The sequence below is a fragment of the Phyllobates terribilis genome, unplaced genomic scaffold, assembly GCF_046119375.1.
Source record: "Phyllobates terribilis strain yellow unplaced genomic scaffold, ASM4611937v1 Scaffold_13__5_contigs__length_258822181, whole genome shotgun sequence".
NCBI classification, from domain to species: Eukaryota; Metazoa; Chordata; class Amphibia; order Anura; family Dendrobatidae; genus Phyllobates; species Phyllobates terribilis.
The window spans coordinates 150,483,152-150,496,602 of NW_027362773.1; the positions used below are offsets into that span (position 1 = coordinate 150,483,152).

At 46.2% G+C, this 13,451-nt stretch overlaps 1 long non-coding RNA gene across 1 annotated transcript in view; it reads left to right on the top strand.

The window, feature by feature from the left end:
* The first annotated feature begins 2,715 nt into the window (after positions 1 to 2,715).
* Positions 2,716 to 13,451, top strand: part of LOC141174609 (uncharacterized) — a 147,404-nt gene continuing 136,668 nt past the window's right edge. Inside the window, exons 1-2 of the long non-coding RNA XR_012252921.1 lie at positions 2,716 to 2,767; positions 8,591 to 8,653. This is a non-coding gene — a long non-coding RNA (uncharacterized lncRNA). The remainder of the gene's footprint in view (positions 2,768 to 8,590; positions 8,654 to 13,451) is intronic.

Genomic DNA, 13,451 nt, shown 5'->3' on the forward strand with positions numbered 1-13,451 from the left:
GGGGGCTGTGTGGGGGCTCATACTGTATACAGGGGGCTGTGTGTGTGCTCATATGGTATATAGGGGGGCTGTGTGTGGGCTCATACTGTATACAGGGGGCTGTGTGTGTGCTCATATGGTATATAGGGGGGTTGTGTGGGGGCTCATACGGTATATAGGGGGCTGTGTGTGTGCTCATATGGTATATAGGGGAGCTGTGTGGGGGCTCATACTGTATACAGGGGGCTGTGTGTGTGCTCATATGGTATATAGGGGGATGTGTGTGGGCTCATATGGTATATAGGGGGGTTGTGTGGGGGCTCATACGGTATACAGGGGGCTGTGTGTGTGCTCATATGGTATATAGGGGAGCTGTGTGGGGGCTCATACTGTATACAGGGGGCTGTGTGTGTGCTCATATGGTATATAGGGGGATGTGTGTGGGCTCATACTGTATACAGGGGGCTGTGTGTGTGCTCATATGGTATATAGGGGGACTGTGTGTGGGCTCATACTGTATACAGGGGGCTGTGTGTGTGCTCATATGGTATATAGGGGAGCTGTGTGGGGGCTCATACTGTATACAGGGGGCTGTGTGTGTGCTCATATGGTATATAGGGGGATGTGTGTGGGCTCATACTGTATACAGGGGGCTGTGTGTGTGCTCATATGGTATATAGGGGGCTGTGTGTGTGCTCATATGGTATATAGGGGGGTTGTGTGGGGGCTCATACGGTATACAGGGGGCTGTGTGTGTGCTCATATGGTATATAGGGGAGCTGTGTGGGGGCTCATACTGTATACAGGGGGCTGTGTGTGTGCTCATATGGTATATAGGGGGATGTGTGTGGGCTCATACTGTATACAGGGGGCTGTGTGTGTGCTCATATGGTATATAGGGGGACTGTGTGTGGGCTCATACTGTATACAGGGGGCTGTGTGTGTGCTCATATGGTATATAGGGGAGCTGTGTGGGGGCTCATACTGTATACAGGGGGCTGTGTGTGTGCTCATATGGTATATAGGGGAGCTGTGTGGGGGCTCATACTGTATACAGGGGGCTGTGTGTGTGCTCATATGGTATATAGGGGGATGTGTGTGGGCTCATACTGTATACAGGGGGCTGTGTGTGTGCTCATATGGTATATAGGGGGGCTGTGTGTGGGCTCATACTGTATACAGGGGGCTGTGTGTGTGCTCATATGGTATATAGGGGGGCTGTGTGGGGGCTCATACTGTATACAGGGGGCTATGTGTGTGCTCATATGGTATATAGTGGGGCTGTGTGTGGGCTCATACTGTATACAGGGGGCTGTGTGTGTGCTCATATGGTATATAGGGGGGCTGTGTGGGGGCTCATACTGTATACAGGGGGCTGTGTGTGTGCTCATATGGTATATAGGGGGCTGTGTGGGGGCTCATACTGTATACAGGGGGCTGTGTGTGTGCTCATATGGTATATAGGGGAGCTGTGTGGGGGCTCATACTGTATACAGGGGGCTATGTGTGTGCTCATATGGAATATAGTGGGGCTGTGTGTGGGCTCATACTGTATACAGGGGGCTGTGTGTGTGCTCATATGGTATATAGGGGAGCTGTGTGGGGGCTCATACTGTATACAGGGGGCTGTGTGTGTGCTCATATGGTATATAGGGGGATGTGTGTGGGCTCATACTGTATACAGGGGGCTGTGTGTGTGCTCATATGGTATATAGGGGGGCTGTGTGTGGGCTCATACTGTACACAGGGGGCTATGTGTGGGCTCATATGGAATATAGTGGGGCTGTGTGTGGGCTCATACTGTATACAGGGGGCTGTGTGTGTGCTCATATGGTATATAGGGGAGCTGTGTGGGGGCTCATACTGTATACAGGGGGCTGTGTGTGTGCTCATATGGTATATAGGGGGATGTGTGTGGGCTCATACTGTATACAGGGGGCTGTGTGTGTGCTCATATGGTATATAGGGGGATGTGTGTGGGCTCATACTGTATACAGGGGGCTGTGTGTGGGGGCTCATACGGTATATAGGGGGATGTTGGCATACTTAATTCTGCTCAATATTAAGTGATATAAATATTATTTTATATTAATTGTAGTTAATATTAATATTGAGCAGAACTAATTTCAGCCTTTCAGCCTATTGGTTCAGGCCCCCACAACAGTTACGATCTCTCATGTGGCCCCTCTGGAAAATGAATTGCCCACCCCTGATATATACCATCATTTATTATCCAGTATATAGCATCTGATGTCTGTATAACAGTATGTCCTATATCCCATCACATATTCTCCTGTATACTGGATGTCATATACTGTGCACAGACATCAGATGGTGCAGAGGAGAAGAAGTGACTGGTGTAATATCTAATGGCTGTACTCAAGGTGTAATGCGCACTAGTTACATATTAGCCTGTAGGTGGTATAATATATATACTATAGGCCCAGACATCCCATATTATATACAGGATAATAGGAGGCGGGTATAATATCCAGAGCTAACAAGCCTCCCCTATTCCCTGGGCCTGTCCCGATTTGAGGGCTCAGTCCCGGCCCGGCTCAGCTCTTCTCCCGGCAGGGGCGCTGCTGGGCACTGGGCTTTTCCTCCAGACACGCAGGCTTTCCATGCTGTGTGTGACCCCTTGTAGCTCCGCCTCCCGCTCTCTGCTCCTCCCCGGCATCAGGGCAGAGGAATTCTACTGTGCAGAGACCGCACAGCATGAGGAGGTGAGGGGTCAGGGGGCGGGGCCAAGTCTGCGGAGGACATGACAACAAGGTGCGGTCCTGAGGTGAGGGGGAGACCCGCAGCCTCTCCCATCTGTGGCTGCTGTTATTACAGGATGGGAGGGGGCTCATGCAATGTCACCAGCAGCTCTGCAGTCGGGACTAGGGGGGATGGGAGGGGATTTAGGGACACTGCAGGGCTGACAGCTCTCCTGCGTACAGCCCATACTCTGCTGCTGATTGCAAACACCAGGCCCCACCACTGCCACTGGAGACATGATGGAGAAGAAGGGAATATATACATGTCATGTTGTGCCCGCTGTGTGTATGATGTCTGTGTGATGGTTGTGCCCGCTGTGTGTATGATGTCTGTGTGATGGTTGTGCCCACTGTGTGTATGATGTCTGTGTGATGGTTGTGCCCGCTGTGTGTATGATGTCTGTGTGATGGTTGTGCCCGCTGTGTGTATGATGTCTGTGTGATGGTTGTGCCCGCTGTGTGTATGATGTCTGTGTGATGGTTGTGCCCGCTGTGTGTATGATGTCCGTGTGATGGTTGTGCCCGCTGTGTGTATGATGTCTGTGTGATGGTTGTGCCCGCTGTGTGTATGATGTCCGTGTGATGGTTGTGCCCGCTGTGTGTATGATGTCCGTGTGATGGTTGTGCCCACTGTGTGTATGATGTCTGTGTGATGGTTGCGCCCGTTGTGTGTATGATGTCCGTGTGATGGTTGTGCCTGCTGTGTGTATGATGTCTGTGTGATGGTTGTGCCCGCTGTGTGTATGATGTCTGTGTGATGGTTGTGCCCGCTGTGTGTATGATGTCTGTGTGATGGTTGTGCCCGCTGTGTGTATGATGTCTGTGTGATGGTTGTGCCCACTGTGTGTATGATGTCTGTGTGATGGTTGTGCCCGCTGTGTGTATGATGTCTGTGTGATGGTTGTGCCCGCTGTGTGTATGATGTCTGTGTGATGGTTGTGCCCGCTGTGTGTATGATGTCCGTGTGATGGTTGTGCCTGCTGTGTGTATGATGTCCGTGTGATGGTTGTGCCCGCTGTGTGTATGATGTCTGTGTGATGGTTGCGCCCGTTGTGTGTATGATGTCCGTGTGATGGTTGTGCCCGCTGTGTGTATGATGTCTGTGTGATGGTTGTGCCCGCTGTGTGTATGATGTCTGTGTGATGGTTGTGCCCGCTGTGTGTATGATGTCTGTGTGATGGTTGTGCCCGCTGTGTGTGTGATGTCTGTGTGATGGTTGTGCCCGCTGTGTGTATGATGTCTGTGGGATGGTTGTGCCCGCTGTGTGTATGATGTCTGTGGGATGGTTGTGCCCGCTGTGTGTATGATGTCTGTGGGATGGTTGTGCCCGCTGTGTGTATGAGGTCTGTGGGATGGTTGTGCCCGCTGTGTGTGTGATGTCTGTGGGATGGTTGTGCCCGCTGTGTGTGTGATGTCTGTGGGATGGTTGTGCCCGCTGTGTGTGTGATGTCTGTGTGATGGTTGTGCCCGCTGTGTGTATGATGTCTGTGTGATGGTTGTGCCCGCTGTGTGTGTGATGTCTGTGTGATGGTTGTGCCCGCTGTGTGTATGATGTCTGTGGGATGGTTGTGCCCGCTGTGTGTATGAGGTCTGTGGGATGGTTGTGCCCGCTGTGTGTATGAGGTCTGTGGGATGGTTGTGCCCGCTGTGTGTATGAGGTCTGTGTGATGGTTGTGCCTGCTGTGTGTATGAGGTCTGTGTGATGGTTGTGCCCGCTGTGTGTATGATGTCTGTGTGATGGTTGTGCCCGCTGTGTGTATGATGTCTGTGTGATGGTTGTGCCCGCTGTGTGTATGACGTCTGTGTGATGGTTGTGCCCGCTGTGTGTATGATGTCTGTGTGATGGTTGTGCACGCTGTGTGTATGATGGCTGTGTGATGGTTGTGCACGCTGTGTGTATGATGGCTGTGTGTATGCTGTCTGTGTGATGGTTGTGCACGCTGTGTGTATGATGGCTGTGTGATGGTTGTGCACGCTGTGTGTATGATGGCTGTGTGTATGCTGTCTGTGTGATGGTTGTGCCCGCTGTGTGTATGATGTCTGTGTGATGGTTGTGCCCGCTGTGTGTATGATGTCTGTGTGATGGTTGTGCCCGCTGTGTGTGTGATGTCTGTGTGATGGTTGTGCCCGCTGTGTGTATGATGTCTGTGTGATTTTTAACATAGCGCTTTGAAATAGGCAGGGGTGGGAGATTAATTTTCCCAAGGGGCCACATGAGAGACCGTGACTGTTGTGGAGCCCGAACCAATAGGTTCAAATTAATTCAGCTCAATATTAATATTATCATATTAATTATATATTTTTTGTATATTTATATTATCACTTAATATTGAGCAGATTTAAGTATGCTGACATCCCCCTATATGCAGTATGAGCCCCCACACAACCCCATACATACAGTATTAGCACAAACCACCCCTACCTACGGTATGAGCCCTCGCATAGCCCCCAATATACAGTAAGAGCCACCACAAGAAAGCCAGATGTCATATAATGAATCTACATAAAGATGAGAAAGTTCTGGCGGCTCCGACTGTGAATGAGGGAACAAAAAATAACCCTCAGGTCCCAACAAGAGATGAGCAGGACTCACAGATGAGGCCGCACTGCCCCGGAAGATAAGAGACTCATGGCCTCCAGTCCAGCCGCCAGGTAGCACTGACCCGGACCCCCGACTGGAGGCCCCGGAATCCATCTGCTCATCTCTAGTCCCAACTGCCCTGGATACAGTGGACAGTCCTGGATTTGGGTCTGGGCCTTGCAGTCTCGGCCGTCTGCTGAATTTCCCTCACTACCAGCGCCCCTCTGACAACTCCTCCTGCCGGGCGAGAAAGATAATGGTAAATGGGCGTGGATTGGGGTGTGACCAGGGGCGAGGCCAAAATTTGCCGCGCATAGCCTCTTTCTGTCCCCCTTTCTGTTCTTCAAAAGTTGAGAGGTATGAATATGTGATGTCTGTATCCCAGTATATCGCTTACCATCACATATTATGCTGTATACTGGATGTGATGGACTTTGATACAGGCATCCAATGTTATACAGAGGATAATATGTCACTGGTGTAATATCTGATGTCTGTGCTCATAGTGTGGTATATAACTGTCACATGCTATTCTGTATGTAATATCTGATGTATGTAGTCATAATATATCTTATTCCAGTACAGATGAGCGAATTGATTCGCAGGACACTGGTCAAACAGTCCCGTCAGTAGTCTGTGGCCACCAGACCAGAGCCCCGCGAGCCTCCTCCCGCCTGCCGGCATCTCTGACTCCTCTTTTGATTATAGTCTTTGCATGATGTCATCTTTTTGGCGTGACACATACATGACATTGTGCCTGGCTACAAATCAAAGGCAGAGAAAGAGAATGGTGTCAGGTAGGAGGCTGTCAGGGCTCCTATCCAGCAGCCACTGAATATTCATCTGACCATTGGATCAGGGTCCTGCAAATGAAGTTGCTCATCTCTATATATCAGTCATATATTCTCCTATGTATATTGTATTGTATGTGGTATAATATGTTCACTGTGTGCACAGACATCAGATGGGACACACATGATAATTAGTGACTCGTACATCATATACTATAATGTGGAGCTGACTTTTACATTGATGACTTGCTCGATCAAGTATGTAGGAAATAATACACAAAATAATAATTCCTAGGTATCTATCTGGCAGACCTGTGCTTATGTGTGGCCACCTTTAGGCTGTGTGCCCACTATGCGTTTTTTAAGCGTTTCCGCAACGGCAATTCCGCTGCAGAAACGCTTAAAAAACGCTTGGTAGAAGGTCTGCTATGTTCCCCAATGATAATCCGCATCTGCTGTGCACATGCTGCGGAAATTTCCGCTGCGGATTATCATTGCGGAAAAATCCGCCGCACTACCAATTATTTTGTGTAATCGCAGCGTTTTCACCGCCATTGACTTGCATTGAATTGCATAATATCCGCATGACTACATGTGCACATGCGGATATTTAGCGATTCAATGTGCGGATGGTACCCGGATTTGGAGAAGAAGAGACTCTCCTCCAGACCCGGGTACCATAGTACCTGTAAAAAAAAATAATTAAAATAAAAAATATACATTATACTTACCTTCTGATGGCCCCCGGTCTCCATAGTGATGCGTCCTGGCTTCCTGGCAGCTCATGATGGTCTAAAAGGACCTGCCATGACGTCATTTAGTCACGTGACAGGTCACGCGACCGCTGACGTCGGCGGTCGCTTGACCCGTCACATGACTAAATGACGTCATGGCAGGTCCTTTTACACAACCGTGAGACACCGGGAAGACCGGACGCATCGGATAAGGAGACCAGGGGCCGTCAGAAGGTAAGTATAATATTTATTTTTTACCATTCTTTTACGGTCACACTATATAAATCCATACCGGTTGCATGGATTTATATAGTGTGACCAAGTTGTCAAGCACTTTCCAAGTGATGCTAAAATCGCTTGCAAAGCGCTTGACAACCCGCATGCGGAAATGCATGTGAAGAGCGCTTCACTTCTGCTTGTCCCTGGCAGGAAAACTCATAGAATCCGCATGCGTTTTTTCTGCCAGGGAGATGCAGAAACGCTCTGGAAAAATTCTCAGCATTTCTGCATTGTGGGCACTTAGCCTTACTCTGTTTAGGAGTGTAGAAAAGCACAGCGTACCTTGGATTACTTGCATTACACCTCTAACAACCTAAATCCGTGTTGTAGTGGTCAGACATTGTACATATTATGCTTATGTATTACCAGTTTTAAATGCTCACCTGAACTGGACCAAGTGCTGTCATTTTTCTCCACGGGCAGCACTTAGACAATACGTTTGTGTGAATATAGCCTATGAAGCAGCTGGTAATAAACATGTTGAAGGGGTTTTCTGTGAACAAAAGTATATTTTAATCAATAGATCTTGGAATAATAATAACTTCCACAATTGGATGTGTTTAAATAAAATGTCCCTGTGCTGAGATAATGTTATAAATGTGCCCCTGCTGTGTACTGTGTAATGGCTGTGTCTGACTGTGCAGGAACATGGTCTGATCATACCACAGCTACTGGGCAGGGAGGAAGCAAAAGAGTATATAGCATCGATTAAATCACTGCACACTCTAGTTTCAAGATGCAAACGATGGGTCAAAACGTTCATTTACTGTTGCATTATTCCCTGCACCTTAAATGTGTCTTATTGCATGTCTTCAAATAGACTTTAGTTTGCGTCATGAAACTAGAATGTGCGGTGATTTAATCTACGCCGATTCTGGGGATTCCACATCCCGTGTACCTGCACCTTGACCTACAGACTGTGTGCACGCTAATCATCTATATATAAAGAGAGTATATATACATTACAGCAGGGGATCACAGCTGAGTCTTTCTTTGAGCTAAAATATTGTTTAAAAACAGGCATTGAAATGTTTTACTCACAAAAAGAATCCTCTGTGATCCCCTGCTATCCTGCCTGTATCCTCTTTTTCTCCCCCCCTGCCCAGGAGATGTGGTATGATCAGACCATGTTCCTGCACGGTCAGACACAGCCATTACACAGTACACAGCAGGGGCACATTTATAAGATTATCTCAGCACAGGAACATTATTATATCACATCCAATTGTGGAAATTATTATTACTCCAAGACCTATTGATTAAAATATACTATTGTTTGTGGGAAAACGACCTTTAAGGATGGGCCGCTACTCATGGACCACTGCTGTGTGCTTGCCCCCAGGCTAAAATTTGCCAGCCAGCCCCTGCTAGCAGTGATATTAGAATACACACTATACATGTTATTACATACAGCATCTTTTACCTATAAAAATTGTATATAATCTCTTCCACTTTTCTTTCCAGTGGGTGTAGTGACAAGATTATGGAGCAGTTGCCGGGACCAGTGCCGCCGCGAGCGACAACAGGGTAGGAAGAGTGGTGATGTGGCTCTTATAAAGAAAGGCCATACCTATATTATGACCGGCTCCAGTTTTTCACCCTAGTCCTAGATTTTCACCCGTAAGTGGCTATCTTTTTCAGTTTTATTTGTTGTAATGGTTTGATTATTATTTTGCATATTAAAAATGCTTTTTTCTCTGTCATCCCTGACCGTACAGATCTGACTGGACCAAAAAGGGAAATACCTGTAGCCCGGAGGTGCTGGAAGCCAGAGAGGAATCTGAAATGGAGGCCGGAGCTGGGGGCCAGAAAGAAGAAGAGCCTGCGGAGAGCACCAGTACACCACAGCCCCTCGACACCTCCCCTCATGCACCAATAAGCCAGCATCGCTACCGCCCCACCATCACTGGCGTACGTGACATGGGAATACCTGTGAGTGATGATGATGAGAGTTTTTGTCTAAGCCTGGCCCGTTATTTCAGGCACGTTCCCTTTTTATTGAGGCTGCAGACCAGGGCTGCCCTCCAAATTGTTTTGTCTGCCGCTGCGCCACCAAATTCACCGATGGCCATCTTTTAATTCCTTGAAAGGTGGCAACTTTCTGAGGACAACAAAACCCGGTCATTAGACCCCCCAAGAAGGGCACTCAGCAGACCCACCATCACGGCAGCCACCACCTCCAGTGCCAGCATCACGGCAATCACCACCACCTCCAGTACCAGCATCACAGCAGCCATCACCACCACCTCCAGTCACAGCATCACAGCAACCACCACCAACTACAGTGGCACCATCACGGCAGCCACCTTCAGTGCCAGCATCTTGGCAGCCACCTCCATTACCAGCATCACGGCAGCCAACAACCCCCTCACCAGCATGTCTCTTGCCCCAATCACCCTTGTCTTGTTGGCATGATGGCCAAAACACAGAAGACAAGGCCAGACAAAGATCTGAGATACAGGATTTGTGTGCTGAGATGCCGCCACAGTCACTGAAAGGTGTTACATAGATGCGTATTATATGGATGCTATATGGATGGCATAAGCATGGTCCGTTTGCTGTGCTTTTTTTTTCTCGCACACATTGACTTGCATTGGCGAGTCTCGTCTGATATATGCAGCCACTTGCAGCATGCTGTGATTTTTTTTTTCTCAGTTCGATCTGAGCTGGGAAAAAAAAAATCACAGATGAACACATAATCATTCAATAACAGGAGTCAGAGTGCAATCCAATTTTTTTTATCAGATTGCACTCGTGTGATTTAAACGCAGATGAGTATGAGCCCTTAGACTCAGCCAAAAGATTGTAGACATAGAGTATATCTTATTGCTCTAATAGGCATCTAGTCATTCAACAGAGGCCATTAACTATATATTCTACATGCAGGGCTTGTGAATTGTCCATTATTAAAATAAACAGTATATAAAAAGCAGTGCAGGAGGCAGCAGTGAAGGACATGACAAATATTAATAACAATATGTAAAATAATCACAGGCTGCAATTACCCACCATATTTTTTCTTAAACCATGAAATCAACTTTTTCTTGCGGTTGTAAATTTGAAATGACAGTGATAGCTATTATGACATCACTAGGCACATGACATCATAGACATCACAATTGGAATAGAATGTATAAATTTCTACACTGCTGCCATCTTGTGTCACTATAACCTGACAGCTGGAAGAGGACGAGTCCAGGTAAGTAGCTCTTTACTTTTAAGCTTTGGTATACTTATAATGTATCCACCGGATTTATCATGGATTGCCGGGAACACTCTGTAATAAGACATTTTCAGCACAACCCCTTGTCTAAATGAGAAATTGCTGACTATAGGTGGGTGGGGGAGGTCAAGTTGGGACATCTTTATGGGGCTCCATTTTTGGGTTGTTTTGCCATTTATGTGGACAAATTATTTTATTATCATTCTCTGTTCTCAGATCTTTGGTTCCTATTGAATTAGGGGCTGACATTGGAGTTGTAGTTTAACCCCTTTAAAGCTCAAGACGTACTAATACGTATCTGCGCCATGGAACTTAAGAGCCTGATACGTATTAGTACGTCTTTGCGATCGCGCCCGCACACAGGTTGTGCGGGCGCGATCGCCGCCGGGTGTCAGCCGATTGTCGCAGCTGAGTCGATCGCAGCATTGCGGGGGCAAGGGGAGGTGATAGGGATACTCACCTCTCCTGCCGGCATCCAGCGATGTCTGCCGCGGCTTCCTGGATGTTGCCATGATGACCCGATGTCGTCATGACAACATCTGGGTCACCAGACAGCAGGAAGATATTTTGGCATGCGCAGTGCATGACCAAAGTATCTTCTGCATTTGCAGCGCTGACAGCCTGTATAGCACAGGGCTGGTGCTCCATCCCTATGCTATACAGGCGATCAGAATAAAAAAAGTGAAAGTCCCATTGTGGGACAAAGAATAAAAGTAAAAAAAGTGTCAGAAAGTGAAGAAAAAAAAAAAATTTAAAGAAATAATCCACCAAAAATAAAAATATAATGTACCCATCAATAAATATTATTATAAAAAAAAAAACAATAAAAGTACACATATTTGGTATCGCCGCGTCCGGAATGACCTGACCTATAAAATTGTCCCACTAGTTAGCCCCTTCAGTGAACATGGTAAAAAAAATAAATAAAAAATGAAGCAAAAAACAATGCTTTATCATCATACCGCCAAACAAAAAATGGAATAACATGCGATCAAAAAGACGAATATAAATAATAATGATACCACTGAAAACGTCATCTTGTCCCGCAAAAAACAAGCCGCCATACAGCTCCATCAGCCTAAAAATAAAAAAGTTATAGCTCTCAGAATAAAGCGATGCAAAAAAATTATTTTTTCTATAAAATAGCTTTTATTGTGTAAAAGCGCCAAAACATAGAAAATCGATATAAATGTGGTACCACTGTAAACGTACTGACCCAAAGAGTAAAGCTACCTTATCAATTTTACCACACGCGGAACAGCATAAAAAAAAAAAAAAAAACAATTCCTGAATTGTTGGTTTTTGATTATTCTGCCTCCCAAAAATCGGAATAGAGAGTGATCAAAATATATCACGTGCCTGAAAATGGCACCAATAAAAACGTCAACTCATCCCGCAAAAAACAAGATGTCACATGACTCTGTCGACTAAAATATGGAAAAATTATAGCTCTTAAAATATGGCGATGTAAAACTAGATTTTACAAAAAAAATGCGTCTTTTAGTGTGTGACAGCTGTCAACCATAAAAACCCGATATGATTCTGGTATCGCTGTAATCGCACTGACTCGAAGAATAAAGTTGTCTAAACGGCGTAAAATATAAACTCTAGGGTTAGGGTTGTGGTAGGGTTGGGGTTGAGGTTAGGGTTAGGGCTAGGGTTGGGGTTGGGCTAGGCCTGAGAGGATGAGATCCGCCCCTATCACTGGGCAAGAAGCCAAAAGCACAAAATAAAAAGAGAAATCCTACTTCCTCCTTCAGGAGGACCCGGAGTGGGCAAACACATGAGACACCGGGCTAGAGGCCAACCACGACACAAGCTTTAACCCCTTAATAACATCTGACGTACTAATACGCGTCTGTGCCCTGGGACTTAAGAGCCAGACCCGTATTAGTACGTCATCGCGATCGCGCGCGCACACAGGCTGTGCGGGCGCGATCGCCGCCGGGTGTCAGCTGATTGTCACAGCTGACACCCGGTACTATGTGCAGGGAGCGGTCCTGCACCGCTCCCAGCACATTAACCCCCGCGATGCTGCGATCGAAGTCGATCGCGGCATTGCGGGGGCAAGGGGAGGTGATCGGCGATACTCACCTCCTCTTCCGGCTTCCAGCGCAGTCTGCAAAGGCTTCCCGGGTGTTGCCATGACGACCCGATGTCGTCATGACAACATCCGGGTCACCAGAGAGCAGGAAGATTGCTTGGACATGCGCAGTGCATCTTCAAGCAATCTTCACACTGTGCACTTCTGACAGCCTTCATGGCATAGGGATGATGCTCCATTCCTGTGCCATGCAGGCGATCAGAAAAAAAAAAGTGAAAGTCCCATAGTGGGACAAAGTAATAAAGTGTATAAACTGTGTGAAAGTGGAAAAAAAAATAAAAAAAAAATGTGCAAAAATATTATAAAAAAATAAAAAAAATAATACACCAAAAATAAAAATATAATGTACCCATCAATAAATATTATTATAAAAAAAATTAAAAAAAAACAATAAAATTACACATATTTAGTATTGCCGCGTCCGGAACAACCTGACCTATAAAACTGTCCCACTAGTTAACCCCTTCAGTGAACACGGTAAAAAAAAAAAAAAAAACGAAGCAAAAAACAATGCTTTATCACCATACCGCCAAACAAAAAGTGGAATAACACGCGATCAAAAAGACGCATATAAATAAAAATGATACCGCTGAAAACGTCATCTCGTCCCGCAAAAAACAAGCCGCCATACAGCTCCATCAGCCGAAAAATAAAAAAGTTATAGCTCTCAGAATAAAGCGATACTAAAAAATATTTTTTTCTATAAAATAGCTTTTATTGTGTATAAGCGCCAAAACATAGAAAAATGATACAAATGTGGTACCGCTGTAAACGTACTGACCCGAAGAATAAAGCTACCTCATCAATTTTACCACATGCGGAACAGAATAAAAAAAAAAAAAAAAAAAAAACAATTCCTGAATTGTTGGTTTTTGTTTATTCTGCCTCCCAAAAATTGGAATAGAAAGCGATCAAAAAATGTCACGTGCATGAAAATGGCACCAATAACAACGTCAAGTCATCCCGCAAAAAACGAGCTGTCACATGACTGTCTGCCA